Genomic DNA, 19854 nt, shown 5'->3' with positions numbered 1-19854 from the left:
CATATGTTGATGCAGCTTACAGAGCATTCACTATAAACCCGAAGCTTAGCTAAACCAGTCCCTTAAAACTGTAAGAGCAGTTTGTGCTCTTACACAAACTTTGGGTGCTAAATGCTGGTACTTAAACCTGGCTGCATGGAAAATCAAGTGGGAAACAAAAGAACACATCACCATCCAGACCTCCTCCCAGACAAATTAAATCAGATTCTCCAGAGCTGCAGCCTGAGCACTGTCAATTTTCTAAGTATTTCTCAGGGATTTTAATGTACCTCCAGGATTGGGAAGCACTGTCTGAAAAGACCCTCCTGTATGCAATAACTATCTGCTGTTTTGCCTCAATTTTTGAACTTCCTAGTTATTCAGAGAACTTGCAAGGTGCAACAGTGCATACTGTCATCTCCACAAAACTAACATTCGCTCACCTACACCTTAGCTGAACACTCAACTTAATTCAAGAAAAAAGAAACATTTGTGCTATGTGTTAAGACAAAAAGTCACTCTGCTTAACTATAGCCCCCAAGGTAATAAACTTGATCATATTTACTACCTGAATTTCGAAAATCGAATTTCTTTTACTCTCATTTGCACCCAAACTAACTAAACTACTTTGCCTAAGAAATGTGCTTATTTCATTTACTATTTGAACCAAGACCCACGCCATTAAATTTTCGTTTCCAAAAAAAGTTTTATGCAGCAATAGATCTGTACTATTATCACTTTTGGTTTTTCTTTGACTCTACTCCTAATTCTGGTTTTCGCCTTGTTTTTATTTCTGTTTCTGGATCAAGGATGGTTTAAGTTGTGGTTTGACCAGGGCAATAACTGATCGCCCAGTAGTGGCCGAAAGGTGGGAAATCTACACTCCAGTCTCTATCAAATGACAAATAATGGAGCATCTGGCTTATCTGTCTTTTATGTTTGTCTGTTTGATTTGGGGATTCTCATACCTTCTGTTCCCAAAATGTTTGTACGAGTATTTTGGACGTTTTTAAAACATTCTAGGGTGGCAACAAGATTTGAGATGTACTGCATTCCAGTCATTTACAGACTCTTTGCCCTTCTGTGTTGGTCCCTGACAAATTTGTTCTTATTATAGTCAGGCTGATTTTTTTAAAGTATGAAATATAATTCACACACACACATTTGATATATAAAGAACCAGCAGGCCTTGTACAAAGATGTGCATAACTCATAACCAGCTAATTTTCAAGACTCAAATAAAGATTAGCTGTGGATAGAGTCCTGTTTAGCCTCTCCCTCCCATGCACTGGGGGAAGCTGGACTGCAACTGTCACACCAAAGTGACCCATCCCTCTGCAAACTCAAGTCATGCAAGAAAATTCCCAGGCCTCCTACGAAAGCAAATGGCCTTGTGAGATCTGCAGAAGCTGAACTGTGAGCTTTATGCTCTGAACTTACTTCTGAGCTCTAATGAAATTATAAGACTGAAATGCTATTTTATTTGTTAGTGAAAAAAATTAGTTTTGCTTTCTTGTAAAGCAATGGTAATTAACCACTCTTATAGTTTATTATATTCTATATTTAAGGCTACCCTATCTCTTTTCTCCTATCCCTCTTTTTCTCTGTCCTCACTTCTCAAAGAACTTTCATAGAAAAACCAATTCTGAAGCCCTTTCATCTTGTGTGTACTCTGAGACAAAATGGTCAGTCAGATATTATATCAAAAAGAAAAATTCGTAACTTACAGAGTTACTTATATTTAGCAGAGCACTTGTCTTTATTGGCACCTAGAAACTAAGACACAATTATATATAAAGTTTAAAATAAAAGTTTTAAAGACTTAAATTTTTTTTTTAATCGGTACTGAGGATCGAACTCAGGACCATGAGCTTGCAAGGCAGGCACTTATGCCACTGAGCTAAATCCCCAGCCCCAAGACTTAAATTTTAAAGCTTTTCCAAAAACAAGGTGGAGAACAAACTTAATGCTTTCAATAGGATAGCTTTTTAAGAAGAAGACTTCAAAAGCTTGCTGAATGTATACCTGAAAAACACAAAACATGACTGCTTCTGAGAAAACACAATGGCCTCGTTTGAGATTACGGGGCGAAAAAGCACGGGAATGTGAGGGGACTGAAAACACAATTTAAAGATTTTTTAAAATGAGCTGAATGTGGTGGAACATGCCTGAATTCTCAGCACTCTGGAAAGCTGAGACAGAAAGACGGCAAATTTGAGCCCAATCTGGGCAGTTTAGCAGTTTAATGAGACCCTGTCTCAAAATAACCATTGAGGTGGTGGAGGCCTGGGGCAAGCTCAGGTGAAGGCACTGGATTCGATCTCTAATATGGAAAAAAATTTTTTGAAGGAATTTTTAATATATATTTTATTTGCAAAGATAGCAGTAAATAAAGTATAAATCTATTTTAAAGAGGAATAACTGGGTCAAGTGAAACCTCTAGTTTTAGCTTTTTAAAGAATCAGATGTTGAACATTTTTAATGCATTTATTTGCTGTTTGTATTTCATCCTTTGAAAAGGATATATTCATTTCAGATGCCCATTTCTGGATTGAGTCTAAATTTTAGGGATGTGATTTTTTGAGGTCTTTATATATTCTAGATATTGGTCTTTTGTCTTATGTCTGAGCTTGCAAAAATATTTTCCCACTCCATATGTTGTCTCTTCACTGTGCTGGTGGTTTCTTTTGTTGTACAGAAGCTTTTAATATGATGGGATTCCAAGGGTTGATTCTTTGTAGTACTTCCTGTGTGATCATGGTTTCTTTCATAAAGTCTTTATCTATCCTGATATCTTCAAGATTTTTACAGAAACAATCTTCTAACAGATTGCTTCTGTTTTAATATTTAGATCTTTGATTCATTTTGATTTTAGTTTATTGCATGGTGAGAGATACAGGTCTAGGTTTAATGTTCAGCATGTTTTCCCAGAACTATGTATTGAAGAGGCTTTCTTCCAGTGAAGGTGTTTGGCCCCTTTGTTAAAGATGAAGTAGGTAAGTATGTTTGGAGTTATTTCTGCATCTTCTATTCAGTTCCACTAATCTTCTGGTCTAGTTGTGTGTGTGTGTGTGTGTGTGTGTGTGTGTGTGTGTGTCTGTCTGTCTGTCTGTCTGTATGTATGTATGTATGTTTTTTGCCAATGTCATGGTATTTTTATCACAGTAACTTTGCAATGTGACCTCAAATTGAGGATTGTGATATCGTTGTCATGCAGAATTTCTTTTGCTATTTTAGGTCTCTTCTGGTTCCATATAAATTTTAGGGCCGTTTTTTTCTTGTTCTGTGAGATATGTTTTTGATATTTTGATTGGGATTGCATTAAATCTTTTTCACAGTTTTAGAAGAATGGTCATTTTCACTATATTGGTTCTGTCTATCCAAAAACAGGAAATGTCTTTCAATTTACTTATATCCTGTTTGATCTCCCTTTTCAGAGCAGTATGGTTTTTCATTGTGTAGGTCTTTCACTTCCTTTTTTACATTGATTCCTAAGTATTTCATTTTTGGGGGTGCTATTGTGAAAGCTGTTGCTTTCCATAATGTCTCTCTCAGTGAGTTTATTATTTGGGTATAGGAATGTTGTTGATTTTTGAGCATTGATTCTGTATGCTGCCATATTTGGTTATTAATTCTAGGAGTCTTTTGATGAAGTTTTAGGTGGTTTCTACGTACAGTGCCATGTTGTCTGCAAATGATGATAACTGAACGTCTTCCTTTCCTATCCTTATTTGTTTTATTTCTTTCTCTTGTCTAATTTCTCTGGCTAAGTTCTGTATCCAGAACTTTATTGAAGGGATAAAGTGATAGTAGTCATCTTTGTCCTGTTGCTGATTTTATTATTTACTTTTTGAGGCCAGGTCTCACTCCGTAGTTCAGGCTGGACTTGAACTCACTATGTAGCTCAAGCTGGTCTAGAACTCACAACAATCCTGCTGCCTCAGCCTCCTGAGTTCTGGGGTCACAGGCATGTGCCACCATGCCCAGGACTTGTTCCAGATTTTAGAGTGAAAGTTTTCAGTTTTTGACCATTTAGCATGATGTTGGTTGTTCTCTTGTCACACACGACTTTTATCAAAAAAGCCCTTTTATTCCAGCATTCTGTAGAGTTTTGATCATGTGCTTTGGACTCAGCCAAATGCTTTTTCTTTGTCTGTTGAGATAGTCATGTGGATTTTGGCTTTGGTTCTGTTGTTATGGGGCATTACATTTATTGATTTGTATATTTTAAACCACCCCTGCATCCCTAGGATGAATCCTATTTGGTCATGGTGTATTATCTTTTTGATGATTTGCTGCATTCTGTTTGCCAGTATCTTACTGAAGACTTTTGCATATATGTTCAGTAGGGCGACTGACCTGTCATTTTATTTTTGGCTGGATTCTTCTCTGGTTTTTGTATCAGGGTAATGCTTGTTTCCAGGAATCAGTTTGGGAGTATTGTTTTCTCTTCTCCCCCGTCCCCTCCCCCCCAACCAGGGATCAAACTCACAACCATGCGCTTGCAAGGCAGGTGCTTATGCCGCTGAGCTAAATCCCCAGCCCTGTTTTCTTTCAATTATATTAAAGAGTTGAAGGAGTAGTGGCATTAGGTCTTCTCTAAATTTCTTGCAGAATTCAGCAGTGAATCTATCAGGACTTCAGCTTTTCTTTGTTGCTAGATATATTTTTTAATTATCCCTTCAATTTCATTGGCTGATACTGGGTTATTTAGAATTTTTATATTTTCTTGATTCAACTTCAGGCATTCATATTTATCTAGGAATCTGTCTATTTCTTCTGAGTTTTTCATCTTACTAGAGAACAGATTCTCAAAATAGGTATTGGTGATCTTCTGGATTTCTACAGGATCACTTTGATTTCACTCTTTTTATTCTTAATTGCATTGATTTGAGTCTTTCTTCTTTCTTTTCTGACAGTGTTGGCTAATGGTTGGTCAATTTTACTTACTCTTTCAAAGAAACAGCTCTTCAATTCATTGATTCTTTGTATTGATTTCTTAGTCTCAATTGTATTAATTTCTGATTTTTATGGTTTCTTCCCTCATGAGCTTGGCTTGACTTACTCTTCATTTTCTATAATAGGGTGATTGAAGGGATATCTATCAAGCCTATAATCCCAGGACTCAGGAGGCTTAAGCAGGAGGATCACTGTGAGTTTAAGGCCAGCCTATGCTACAAAGTGAGTTGAAGTCCAACCTGAATTGCAAAGTGAAACCCTATCTCAAATAAGTCTTACGTGCTTCTGAGAAGGATGTGTATCCTGATGTTGTTGGGTGGAACTCTTTGTAGACATCTACTAAATCTGTTTGTTCAAAGGTTTGGTTCAGTTCAGATATTTCTTGGTTGATTTTTTTGTCTAGTTGATCTTTCTGCTTGTGATAGTGGGGCATCAAGGTCCACCAATACAATCGTATTGGTGCTTCTCTGACTTTTCATAGTGATTAGTGTTTGTTTTATATAGTTGGGTATGTCAGTATTTGGCATATATATTCATGGTTGCTATCTCTTCCTCTTGGATTGTCCCCTTAACAAGTATATGGTGACCTTCCTTAGCTCTTCTGATTAGTCTTGACTTGAACTACCCCTGCTTTGTTCCATGTTCCAGTTACATCTAGTATCCATTCTCCATCCACTTAACTTTCAAACTATGAATTTTTTTTGAGTTAAATGTATTTCTTATATGCAGCATATTGTTGAATCTTTCTCTTTTTTTTTGAGCCAGGGTCTCTATGTAGTTCAAATTGGCCTTGAACTGACTATGTATCCTAGGCTGGCCTCAAATTCACAACCTCCTGTCTCAACCTCCTGAGTGCTGAGATTATAGGCATATACTACCATACTCTGCATGGATCTTGTTTCTTGATCCATTCTGCCAAACTGTTTCTTTTTATTGGTGAATAGAGACCATTTATATTGATGGTTATAGCTGATGTGTATTGACATATCCTTGTTATTATTAATTTCCTGTCGTTGGCTCCTTTTCTTTCCTTTTAGGGCTTTTTGTTTGTTTTTTTATTTTTGCTTATTTGTTTTTGATTTTCTGAAACATGGTCCTGTTTTTCAGGTAGCCTTGAATTCACCCTATATCCCAGAGTGACCTCAAACTCATGGTGATCTTTCTGTCTCAGCCTCCCAACTACTAGGACTATGGGCATGAACCACCGTATCTGGACTTTGCTATTTTTAATAAATCTTTCATTTGATTATTCCTAACCCCAAATCTGTCCTCTAGAGCTGATATTCTGCATTCACATTGGTTAATGTTGCTGCATATACTTTCAGTGGAATTTTTAATCTCCTGAATATCTTTTTGATTCTGCTTTATGGAATCCAGTTCTTTCCCATGTTGGACATTAATGGGTTCCATCACTTTGCTAAGCTCCTCTATTTTTTCTAATCTGTATCTGCTCTAGATTTACTAACCATGCCCTTCATTATGGTCGTCATCTCTTTAATTATCTGAATAACTGTTTCTCTTTTGTTTTTTCCTAGGGGCTCCAGTGTGCTATATTACTTTCACTGCTACATTTCCAGAAAGTCCATGTGGGTGGCTTTTGAGATCTCCCACCTCCAGTGTCCCCTAGATTTGTCTTGGGCAAGCTAGGAGTCTGGGGTTCATCTTGTTCTACGTTTTCTCATGTTTTATATTTTATTTGTTTTCTCTGTTGATGCTTGTGATTGTATGTGGCAAGTAGCTTTATTACTAATGCTGAGATAGCTTTAGGAAATGACTTTTCAGAGACGTCTTCTAGTTGTAGCTAGATTTTGGCTTTTTGAGTCTGTCCCAAGGTCCTGTGTCTCCAGTTCATTAAGGACGAGAGGCTGTTGCCTGTTTGACCAGGGACCTAGTATTTTGATACTAAATTATGGTATTGTTTGTGACCCCCAAACCATCGCAGTATTGGCACACAAGGAATAACAATTGATCACAACAACTAGGTCCCCTTGGCTAAAGTATCACAATCAGTGATAACAATAGCATCAAACCTAGTCTAGAAAATGAAAAACTGTGATAACTATTGATTTGCCATCTTTAATCATAGGTAACAAGATTTATAGTTATATGAAAAAATCTAGAATGAATCAGAAAATTATACACTGTAGGTATTCCTTAAATAGAGTGATTTCTCAGAAAAGAAAATTTAAAAGGAATAAGAGGAAATGACAGAGAAATAGAAGAAGAGAAAGGATTAGAAACAATGCTGAAGGACTACAGGAGGTTACTCAAACTTTGGGAAACTGGTAAAGATAGAATGGAAAGAAAGAATGAAAAAAACAAAAATAAGAGCAAATTAAAATTTAAAACACCTAAAAGCAAAGTTTACATTCATGAAAAAAGAAACAAACAATAATAGAAGAAAAAAAAACATAAAAAGGAGATTTGTCCATGTCTTCAAACCTGTCATTATCTTCTGGGGATAAGTTTTATGTTAAGATCCTCCTCTTCAGGGTGTGTCTCTGTTGTCACTGATTGACAAAATGATACACAGAGTCCAGATCCATTCTGGATGATCCCGGCAAGCCCATGCTTGTGCTTTGAACTCCTCAGACATTTGGGCTGATTCTTGGCCATTTCTCAGGATTGGAGCCTGAGTTGTTCAGCCAAACACACTTGGGGTGTCCCTTGTCAGCCTGTCCTCAGCTCCCTGACACTGGATGTTGCCTGCAGTTGTGCCTCACCTGTTACTGGGAGCCAAGATGAAGCCAACCCACAGCCATTCCAAGTCCCAGCTTCATAAAATGGCATCCGGCCAAGCACCCTCTCTGAAGTCACTCACAGCTGCTATAGCTCACAGCATCCGACATTAGTGCATTTCTCCCCGGAGGCCTCTGCAGTCACCACTCTCTGTCTCTGTAGAGTCCAGCCTTCTCTCTCAGGCTTCAAGCTGGGACCCAGCGGGAAAGAAAGATTGCTACTTCTTTTTCTGCATTGAGGTGTATCTCTTCACTTTCTCTGCGGGCTCCAATTTTCTCTTCAGATATTTCCTGGATCCTGGGGATCTATTTTCCTCCTTCTTTTCCTCCCCAAATTGTCACATTTCAGAGTCTGGATTCTGAATCTCAAAGAAGTTGATTGTTACTGTCTACCATCTTCCCAGAAGTTTTTGACAAATGTTTTTAATTTTGGTAAAATCTGATAAAAACCCAGTTTATCTGTTTTCTTTTCTGGTGCTTGTACTTTCAATGTCCTATCTATAAGAACTCGTTGCCAAATCCAAGGTCATGGAGATTTACCCCTCATTTTCTCCTAAGAACTTTATAACTTTAGTTCTTATTATATTGTTGGTTGTGTTTGGGTTAATTTTTGCATACAGTATGAAATATGGGTCCAGCTTCATACTTTTGCATGTAGTTATCCAATTGTTTCTGCTGCTGCTTTTTCTTCTTCTTCTTTTGTGTGTGTGTGTGTGTGTGTGTGTGTGTGTGTGTGTGTGTGTGTGTGTTTGAGGCTGGGTCTTACTAAGTAGTTCAGGCCAGCCTTGCACTCACCATGGTCTATACTGGCCTTGAACTCATAGCAATCCTTCTGCTTCAGCCTCTCAAGTGCTGGGATTATAGTTCTGCACCACCATGCTCAGATTCCAGCTTCATTTGTTAAAGAAAGTATTTTTTTCATGAAGTGATGATCTGACAAACTTATTTTGCTGCAATATGTACTTAAATATTATTTTTAGAATAAGAAGTGAACTTTAAGGATTTAGTAGTAAATTATTAAATTGTTGCACACTATTTGTATAGTTTTATTATCAGTTAACATGTTTAAAAAAATCAATGTATATCTGGACACTGGGGTAAGAGAATCATAAGTTTAAGCCCAGCCTGGGGCAACTTGGTGAGACTCTGTCATAAACTTTTTCAAAAAAGGTTTGAGGCTGATGTAGCCCAGTGTGAAGGTCTTCCCAGTACCACAAAAAAAATTTTTTTAAAGTATTAACTTATTACCCTGAGAAGTTCTTCAAAGATGTAGCTGATTATAAGGATATACACATCACTTCTTGGCCTTTTAGCTAAGATCAAGTGTATAAGGACATACATATGCAAGATGATGGGTACAACTTATTTTGTTTAATAAAACTGGTTGTGCCAAAACCCTGCTTGCACAAAAACCATTACAAACAATCAGTGAATGGAACATGCCAAATTAAGGAGCATCTGCACAGGAGACCACCAACAGAGTGAAAGGGTAACCTACAGAATAAGAAAAACTATTTTTGCCAGCTACTCCATAGAGGACTAATATCTAGAACATATAAAGAACTCAAAAAATTGGACCCCCTAAATTTAAAAACACAGTTCAAAGATGGACATCTAAAATAGATATTTCTCAGATGAAGAAGTATGAAAGGTCAATATATACATTTTATAATGTTCAATTTTGCTAGCCATTCAAGAAATGCAAATTAAAACAACATTGTGATTTCACACAAGGGCCATTATCATGAAATCAGCCAATAAAAAATGCTGGTAAGGCTGTGAGGAAAAAAAGAGCCCTTCTCCATTGTTGGTGGGAATATACACTTGTACAACCAATATGAAAATCAGCATGGAGATTCCTCAAAAAATTAAAACTAAAGGTTCTATTTAACCCAGATATTCCCCTTGTAAGAATCACCAAAATTGTTAAAGTCATCGTACCACAGTGATGTTTATAACAGCACAATTTATAATAGCTAAATATCAGAAACAGCCCATATGCCCATCAACAAATGAATGGATAAAGGAAATGTGGTATTTATATACAATGGAGTACTACTCTACCATAAAGAAGGGAAAACTAGAAACTTTTTAGATAAATGGATATAATCTTAAGTGAAATAAATCAGAAAAACAAACTTAAACATTACTTTGTTTCTCGTTTGTGAGTAACCCAATGTATAAATAAGCTGCAAAATGGAGGACAGATATTAAGAAGTAGGATGAGCTTGTTCAAATGAGAAAAGAATATAAGATGGGAAGAGTAAGAGGGAAAGAAGGAAGAAGAGATTTAGAGAAAAAAAGAACTGAAGAAAAAGTAATGGAAATAGAACTTTTGCAAATTGGCATAGAATGAAAGGTTGGTGAGAGGGAAGGGAAAAGGGACCAAAAAATCACTAAGATGTGCTATGTACACGTACAAATCCCCCAAGGTGAATGTGATCACTACGTACTGCAAATATTTACTAATAAAAAATTTAAATGTAGAAAAGAATTGGTTATGCCAGGACATAAAAAAAGGATATAGAAGACAACAAGACTATATTGCAAATATAGAGAGCAAAAATAAACATGCTCAAGATTGGTGGGGAACAAGGGAAGGGGAGAGAAGAAAGATAAAAGAAAACAAAAAGAAAGGAAAACATGGAAACAAGCTTTTGTAAATGGGGAGAGGAAGAAAGATTGAAGGGAGGAATGCAGACTAGGAAAGAAAGAAGAATTAAGATACAATATTACGGGCCAGGGATATAGTTTAGCAGCATAAGAGCCTTCATGGCAAGTGCAAGGCTCTAAATTCAATCACCGATATAAAAAAAGATACAGTATCATGTGCAGATACAAATTCCCCACCATGAAGGGACCATTATGTGTGACAAATATGTACTAATTTTTTAAAATAAATTTAAATATATAAAAAATGCATGAACTTACCAGCCAGAGTAGGGCTTATAATGCCTGTTACGGTGAGCCAGAAGAAACAGGTTAATTTTTTTCACAGAAAGACAAAATGAAGCAGCAAAGTGCTACAAACGCTGTGTGCCCGGATGTATCAGTTCTTTTACTTATGAAAATATCTGTCATTTTTTGTCATATTTTTGTTCATTCTAACAGGTCTCCAGTTTTGAAAGAGTTAAAGCTCCTAATACTCAAGTTTACAGCAAGCCTGGTGGTACACACGGTATAATACCACACACAGGAGGCCGAGGCAAGAGGAGCTCCGGGAGTTTTGAGGCCAGTTTGGGTATAAGTGAGTTCAAGGTCAGCCTGAACTACTCAGTGAGACCCTGTCTCAAAAAAAAAAAAAAAAAAAAGAATAAAGTTTACTTTTGCTGTGTTTTCTTTAAATTTTACTTGAAACCATTTCTTGTCGTTAGGCATCTATGACAAATGCTCGTACCCACTCTGACAACTCCTTTTGTTATCTTTGCCACATTCAGAACTTAAAGTCAGAATGTCACAATTGCAAAAATTTCTATCATACCTGAACTGCCTGTGCACTTACCCACATGTTTACTGGGCATCACAAAGATTTCATTTCTCATCTTATTAAAAAGCAAAATGATACAAATAATCCAGTATTGTCACATTTTCATAAACTCAACAGTCTAATGTCCATAATATGAAACACCAGCAAATTAAAAAGAGAATCTAATCCTTTCTGCATTAGTTACATATTAATTAAATGATATTAATATAAATGTTTTAGCAATTATAGATTTTATGTCAGAAATATCTTATGTTCATGCTAAGTTCAAAAATAAGAGTACTTGTCCATAAATAAGATAATTTTAGAAGACATTTTGATTTTCTCTATAAATACTTGTCAATCGATGACCATTAGAATGCATAGGCATAAATTAACGACCCTAGTGGTTCAACACTATCCTCATTGTTTATGTGCTCCTGCGCCAGGGTAAGCATTAGTTAAACCCTTATAAGTTAATTGCTTTTGCATTTCATAGATGTAATGGCAAACCAATGGCACATGTGCTGCAGGGAACATGTGGAGCTCTCTCTGTGATGATGTTACAAGTTGTACAAGTTGTTTTTTTTTCTAAAGTAAAATCTCAGTATTCAAGTTTAATTGCAGTTTGTGATAAATAAGTGGGTTTGAGGTTGCAGTTTGGACATAGTCTCTAAAAGGTTTGCAGTCACAGTCATAGAGTTCTACTTTTGTGAATTCTCATATTATGATTATATTATAATAATCATATTATGATTATTAAAATTAACTCCAACCTTTGAGTCTTATTAACTATTTTCTGCTTTTCCTGTATACTCACTTAACATTCCCAGCCACAAGAACAGGCCAGAAATTGAAAGAACTAAAATATCAGAAGAGTTTCAGTAAAAGACAGCCAGATACTTTGACATCCGACCCTACAATGAATAGACTACAGGACCAAGTCCACATTATAATATGACATCTACACAGATAGACCAGAACAAAGTTCCAAATCAGGATCCCAGAAACTTTCTTCGAAAGCATGTAACTTTGTGGAAACAGACTATTTAGTCTAAGATCAACAAAACAAATTAATTCCCTAGGACTAGGTAAGTAAAATCAACTGATCCAATTATGCTTGTGTTAGTGGGTAGCTCCTTTAGAAATGACTTGCAATCAAAAGTATTCCAGGTTCTTCTCACTTCGAACAAAGAATTGGGTGGGACGAGACAAAAAAGGGGTTAACAGTTTATTTGAAAAGTGAGGGATGAATGGGCATGGGAGAAATGATCTCTGCAGAAGAAATTGGGCAAAACAAGAAAAAATAAAAAAGAAGGCAAAATCAAAAATAAAAGAACACACTGTGCCGAGAAATGCAGTGCAGGTTATTGTGGGAAGTCACTATAGCAAGCTTACTTAATACTGACCTGTTGGAGACCACTACGAAGCAGCACTGAACATGATTTAAATTTTACTAATTGGCTTTCTATGTTTAGCTGTGAGTCTGTCCTAGGCCTCGGCCCCTTGCCTGGGGATGGGGGCTGATTCATAGTAAGTGAGCCTCTATGAATCACCGGGCCTGGCTGAGGCCTGTAGCAGCCTGTGAGGCCAGAGATACCTCAAAGGGCAAGATAAGGCCCCAGCTGAGAACACCTGGCTCCAGCCCCAATTAAGTAGATAGAGACTGCAGCTGCAGGCATCTCACTCCTGCAGTCTCAAACTTACCATAAATGTTATCTTGGAGATAAGATGGTTCTTCTCAATTGGCTTAATCTACTACTTGAGGAAGTCTTTGAAGTGATCCCCCAAGGTCCTGCTCATTTCCTGTGCTTGCCTCAGTTTCCCCACCATTTGTCTTAGTCCTAATAAAAGTGGGCTAATCCAGAAAATGCTTGGTCATAGCCCTTGGAGTCATGAGCTCAGCTAAAGGGTTTTGACCCTCCTGGAGCCCTAAATATCATACAATTTGTCTCTTTTTTATTTAACCTCCACCGTATAGTCGTTTGGAAGATCAGAGATCTAGGTCAGGACCCGATACTGACCCTCAATTTAACAGGTAACATGTTTTTGAAATAATATGAAGCTCTCTTTAAATGGCACTTTGATCCAACTGATCCCTCAGGATTGGTGAGGAAAGAAATTCTATGAGAGATCTTAATATAGAATATAAGTTAAATCAGCCAGGCAAACATAAGAATAGTGATTTTTACAAAAAAAAATATGAGGTATGATAATTGACAACAATGATTAAATATCACACAAAGTGCCTTTAATAGATTCATTCACCCTCTATGGTCATATTATTTGCCTAAGTTAAAAAAGAATATCTTTTTTTTCCAGCCAAGATATAATTGGATAAATCAGGCCATGAAAGTGCCTGAGATCACCTCTAAATAGGTGAGACAAGCCCAGGGGTACCTTTCCATATATATGAAAATAAGCCTTGGAGATTAATGGGCAACAGGAGAAGAGAACAAGAAGTGACCAAGAAGCAAGCCCTCCATGAGAATCAGTGCCATGCACAGGTTGCTAGGGGGACAGCCAGATGCCAGCCTTTTTCCTGTAACTTAGTGCCATTTGCAGACTGTGGGGGAAGCAAACAAGAGGTCACCAAGAGGCAAGCCCTCCCTGACAATCGGCACCATGCACAGGCCACTGAAGGGAGAGCCAGACACCAGCCCTTCCTGGTACGTGGGCTGGGAAACAAGAAGAGCCACACCACCACCATCACCCCGCCTTAATCAACTGCGTGGCTGGAGAAACACAGGCTGCAGTGCTAGCTACTGAGGTAAAATACAGTTTAATGCTGGTAGTGTTTAGTGCACTGACCTTGCAAGTCTAAAGCCCATGGTCTGATCAACTATTCAGAGGATAGCAATATGCAATGTAACATCTATGGAAGGTCTCCTTCTCAAAGTGGTAGCCACTGTTGATTCCTTATTGTCTTATTTTGAAGTCCTGTATCATTTTCATTGATTTGTTTGGTTGGGTTTTATTATGTTTTATCTTGTTTGATTTTACTATATCCAATGACATTGGCAGCTATTTCAAAGATAACAAGGTATATTATGGTAGACATTTCGGATTTATTATTATCTTGTTTTGAAGTCCTTTACTGCATTCATTATTTTGTTTTTATGGATTCTATTCTGTTCTGTTTTGTTAGACTTTTACTGTGTCTGAGGGTATTTGCAGCTGTTTTGGGGACTCCAAAGGCATTGTAGTGGCCATTGTTAATTTCCTATTGTTTTAAAGTTCTGTGTCACTTACACCAGTAAGTGTAAGTGTTTGGCTTTGTTCTGTTTTGTTTTGCTTGGCTTTATTCTTTTTAAAATAAACATTTTAAACATTTTAAATTTAAAAAAAGAAAATAAGTCCTGGAGTGTCTCACCTTGAAGCAGGCCCACCAGCAGCCCTGCTGCCCATGCACACCCACCTGCGGGCACCTCAGGAGCACTGACAGATGAACCGATGCCAGGAAAAGGTCAGATCTCAGTTACACCTACAAGTTGGAAGTACTCTGGTCAAAGCTGGGTAGAAACAAAATAAATCTCCTCAATTCCTCATCTCAGTGAACAACCTACAGGGAAAATAAAATGCCCCTGAGACATAAAGGTCAGTTACATCCCTTGAGGCTTAAGAAGGCCTCTGGACAGTATCAACTCATAAGCTCTCCATGTGGTTCTAACTTTAGCAAATGTACAAAAAGGAATTCTTCACATGGTATACACTCATTATTTCTATTAAAATAAACTCATCAAATAAAACACAGCAACAGATTGATGACACTGGGGGCCGGGAATATAGGTCTGTGGCACAGGCAGCCTCATGCATGGCAAGCACAAGGTCGTGAGTTCAATCCCTGGTACAAAATACACACACACACACACACACACACACACACACACACACACACACACACAGATTGATGACACTGAATCAGAAAATCATCAAGCATCTAATGTGTTCAAATGTTAGCTTAGAACAGGGACTTGGACCTAGGAAGCCTTAAGAGGTAAAACTTATACTTTGTTCAGTCTTCAGTAATACTAAGAATAGACAGCACAGTTGTAAAAAAGACAGAAAAAATTTGCTTCTGAGATAAAACAAAAATATTAGGGTCGTTTTGTCTGTGTCTGGTTCCTAATATAATAAAAGCTAGAATAATTCTTATAACCTTGTTTACTTCCTTAAAAAAGATGATTTTATCCTTGACTTTCAAAATGCTTATGTACTATATGTGGCTACGATGATCCTGTGAAAAAGTCAGTTTCCAGCAAGAACAGAGTACTGTAACGTAATTTGATCAATTTCATTTTTATTTATTTAGGGCTTTTTTAAATTTTTATTTTGAAGGTAGTAAAATACAACAGAACAAGACAGAATAAAGCCAACTGAGCCAGTGTAGTGAAATTGGTACAGAACGTCACAGCAGGTTACCGGGATAACAGTAATAGGTATCACAGTATATCTTGTTATCTTCACAATAGTTGTTCTTTCAATCACAAATAGCAAAATAAAATGAAATACAGAACTTTATAGAACTTATCAAAACAGAATATTGAATAGAGTTGTACCATTAATCAGAATAAAGCAAAAGAGTAATAAAAATATTTGCCTTCAAAGAGATGGTAGAAGGAAATCCCCCTTATTTGCTATGGTCAACCTTCCAAGAGATGCTCTGATTTCTGGTTCCCATTTGCTAATGGAGGGGCAGGGGAAGGGGGGCAGGGGAAGTGGGATGATTGACTCTCAGCCCATGCACCAGTAGGCTCACTACTGCTTAGCAGGGAGGCAGGCTGGTTGCTTGGTTTCCCAGCATCTTAAGATCCAACATGGGGCAAATCTCAGGAAACACTGGTGGTTCTCCCCCTGGAGGGACTGCAGCTTGCCACATCACAGCCGCTTACCAGGGAGGTGAGCTGGTTGCTTGGTTACCCAGCATCCTAAGCTCCAACATGGCATGGATCTCAGGAGTTGCTGGTGGTTCTCCCCCACTGGAGGGGCCACAGTCTGCCACACTGCAGCCGCTTACCACGATGGGGGAGCTGCTTGCTTTCTTTTCTTTTTTTTTAAAGACAGTGTCTCATTATGTAGTTCCGGCTGGCCGTAAACTCACTATGCAGCCCAAGCTGGCTTCAAACTCACAGGGATCCTCTTGCCTCAGCCTCCCAAGTGCTGGGATTACAGGTGTGTGCCACAATGCCTGGCATAATTTGATTAACTTTAATTCAGAAAGTTTCTTCTTTTATTTATTTTTTTATATGGAAGATCAGTATCTGATTCCCTTTACCTCTTTGCAACTTAACTTTTCCTTCTTCTTTAAAAATACTATATCTATTAGTTTACTGAAATTTGCAGATAATCACCACACTCAATAAACAGACATTGAAACCAGATCCTTCTGTAGGTGCGAGTTCCTCATCCAGGGCATTCTTCACAAGTTCACATTGACTGTGCCTTCTGTCATGATTGCAAGCCCATCCCAGCCCCAGGACTCAAAGCCACAGGCCTGAGCCAGGGCTATTTTTGGAAGGAGCATATAGGGATTGCTACTGCAGTTGTGGATTAATTGTGTATTTGGGGTGGTTGGTATGGCTGTGCAGGGTCATGCAAAAGCAGATCTGTTTTTGTTTGTTTGCTTCAGTTTAATTAAATGTAACACCATGTACCACCTTCCCTTTATTTTGATATATCTTTTCCTTGGTTATTGAGTGATGTGCATTTCACACTTACAAATGTAAAGAAAATCTCAGTGCACCACACTTAGGGATGCAGCATTCCCCCTTGAGCAGCACCTATGCATTTTGCTGTGCACCCCTCATCTCATTACACTGCCAGAAGCTCATGTCCTGGTTATGCTCAGGAAGCATAGGCTTTGGTTCCCTGCAATGTGCTAAAGTAGAAAAAGAAAAATCCACACTGCTATTCTTGGTCAGCTTAATGATGAGAGCTTCGGATTCTCTATAAAATGAAAGCTATTCAATTGCGGGAGGTCACCAGGTCACCATCTCCCCAAGAACACTGCTATTCAGAGCAAAACATTCTGCTGAGAGGGGTCCTTAAAGTTTAATAATATCAGTCAACTGCTGCGAGACCCTAGGAGAACGCAATCCAAAAATGAGCCTCTGTGTGCTGTCTATTATGGGGAAGCTCTGGTTTACCTTGTGTGCAATTTTAGATCATCAAAGGTGACATTGAATGCTGTCTCCTAAATTTCAATCTCAGCTTTAACCACCCTGTGATTTAGCCAGTAGCAGCTCTGACTCTGGGAACAAAAGGCCACCTTCACAAGGTTGGAGGAAAGGTAGGCACTGTGGCAGGTGGCCAAGAGGCAACACAATAAAAACTATGCAAAAAAAAAAAAAGAGGTCGGCTCAATTGTGACATGACACAGGATCGCCCTACCCCAAGGAACAACCTGTCAGATAGTTGTCAGACAGAACTTCTCTTTTAGGTCAGGATTTATGTATTATGACACCTGTCCTCTTCACATGTAGCATCAACCTCAAAGTGAAATAAATACCAAAGGAAGAGAAGAATGTGTCTTTAGATTGCTAGTTACTAATGTGTATAACAGCAAAGATAAATCTCAAATAAATAATGTTGAAAGCAAAGGACACAAAAATGAGTATATATGGTTAAGTATATAAAATTCATTTATATGAAACTCAAAGGCAGGCAGAATTAGTGTGTGATGACAGGAAGGGATTGCCTCTGTGTGTTGTCATGGACGAGTGAGGAGATGAGGGGTGTGGGGTCAGAGAATGGTAGTTTGCATAGGTGTATGCATATGCAAAAATGTATCGAGTGTCACTGTCCAGATCCGTATAGAAGTTACACCTTGACTTTAAATGTCTGTTACCCACACACATTAGCTGTGAAGTTTAGCAGCCTGCTCTCTCAGGGCATGTAGGGGTCTCCTTCCCTAGCTGTGTTCCTTGGAGAATAGATCCAAGATGACAGAGGCTGCTGCGGCCCCTCCCAGGTGATGGCTGATTGCCTGTCCATTCACCTGTATCCCCCTATAGGATGACTAGCGTGCAGCCAGAGTGCATGATCCCTCCGATGTTCCCCCCAGCTGGTCTGTGTTTTTCTTTCTCTGTTGTGACCACAACACTACAGCATGATTGCCACCTAGACGCCAGATGTGGTCTGGCAAATTCCTGCCCATCCCTCAGTCCTTTTCACTGTCCCCATCTGGAATCACTTGCCCAGCCCAGTGCCACGTGACTGCAGATCTTACTGCTGTGACTCTGCAGCAGCTCTTAAAAGATACCCAGCCCATTTTGCCATCTGCTTTATCTTTTACTCAGTTCCTTTTCCTTGGTTAATATCCATGCACTAATTTGTGAAGCGTTCATGAGTCACGGAACATGACGGAACCTGAATTGGAACAGAAATGCAAAACCCTTGAGCCAAAGAAATCACAATGGGGAGGGAGGGGGTCAGACTCTGGTCTCGGTTACCCCCGGCTACAGATGCGTCTCTTGTGTCTCTTCCTTCTCCTTGTCCACCCCACAAGGCCAGTGACTCATGCTCTCCTATTGGATTTGGGTTTTTGGTTATTCAGTTTCAGTCAGTGTGCACGTAACAGTACAGGGATGCTGTCTGTGCATTAGGTATTGGAATTGGGGGGCTTAAAACAGAAAAAAGGGGGCCAGGGATTTAGCTCAGTGGCATAAGCACCTGCTTGGTGAGCACATGGTCATGAGTTCAATCCCTCAAACAAAACAAACAAACAAACAAACCGAAAAGAGGGAAATTTGATGTCCTTTGGTAAGCTTAGGTGCTAAGCTGCTTTGAGATATTCACTTCTCTTTTTAACGTGAGCAGAGGAATTTTTTCCATCAGTTCCTTCCATTGGCAGGATCTCTTATAATATCCCTAATATCTGTGAGAAACAGTGTTTTATTTTTGCCTCATTTAATGGATCAGGAGCAAGGAAAGCTGTGCGTTTCTCCTCCCTGGGGACCAGTGTTCTCTCAACCTAGCTGTGCCTTTGGAGCTCTGGCATTGGACGTGCATTTCAAAATCATATTTTTTCTCTCCAAATAATTGTCCTTGTCCATGCTCAGTCAGATGTTTTCTCTCATAAATCCTCAGACTTAAATTAAAATCCAGACAAAAGGAAGTGCTACTCATTTTTAACTATTTCAAATATAATAGCTTTCCTTTTGCACATTAATTCTGTTCACAAGCTATGCAAGGTCAAAAACAACTTTCTTTATTTACATCAGTTTTATATTTGCAAAGTGATTGACTTTATTTTAATTCTTTATCCTGATCACGTCTTTGAAAGATCAATTATATTCCCATTTAACAGGTAAGAAAATAGTAGTCAAGGTCATGTCTGGGAAAGCATTAAAGAACCCAAGTCTTGAGTTCCCAGTTCATGTCGTTGTTTTCAAACCGTAGTCTGTCTGCTCACCAGTTGAAAGCAAATGCTCAAGGGAAGAGAGTTGATGGGAACAAAATCAAGTATATTCAAGGGCTGGCACCCTGAGAGGGGAGCAGGGGAGCTATTATCTCCCCACCCCACTCCAAACAAAGACTATCTTAGCTATGAAAGTACCAAAAAGGAGATTAGAGGGACAAAGTGGAGGAAAACTCTATGCTGGGCAGCGTCCTCAACATCCAGAGCACGCATCTCTTTTTTATTTCACTCTATTTGGACCTTTGAGAATTACCTTGATCTCTCAGGGCTAGCTCCTGTAATTCTTTAAACAATTT

The sequence above is a fragment of the Cavia porcellus genome, unplaced genomic scaffold (assembly GCF_034190915.1).
Source record: "Cavia porcellus strain 051 isolate PalLab524CR breed Dunkin Hartley unplaced genomic scaffold, mCavPor4.1 scaffold_20, whole genome shotgun sequence".
Taxonomy (NCBI): Eukaryota; Metazoa; Chordata; class Mammalia; order Rodentia; family Caviidae; genus Cavia; species Cavia porcellus.
The sequence above is the reverse complement of the archived record's forward strand: the minus strand, read 5'-3'. Positions refer to the sequence as shown.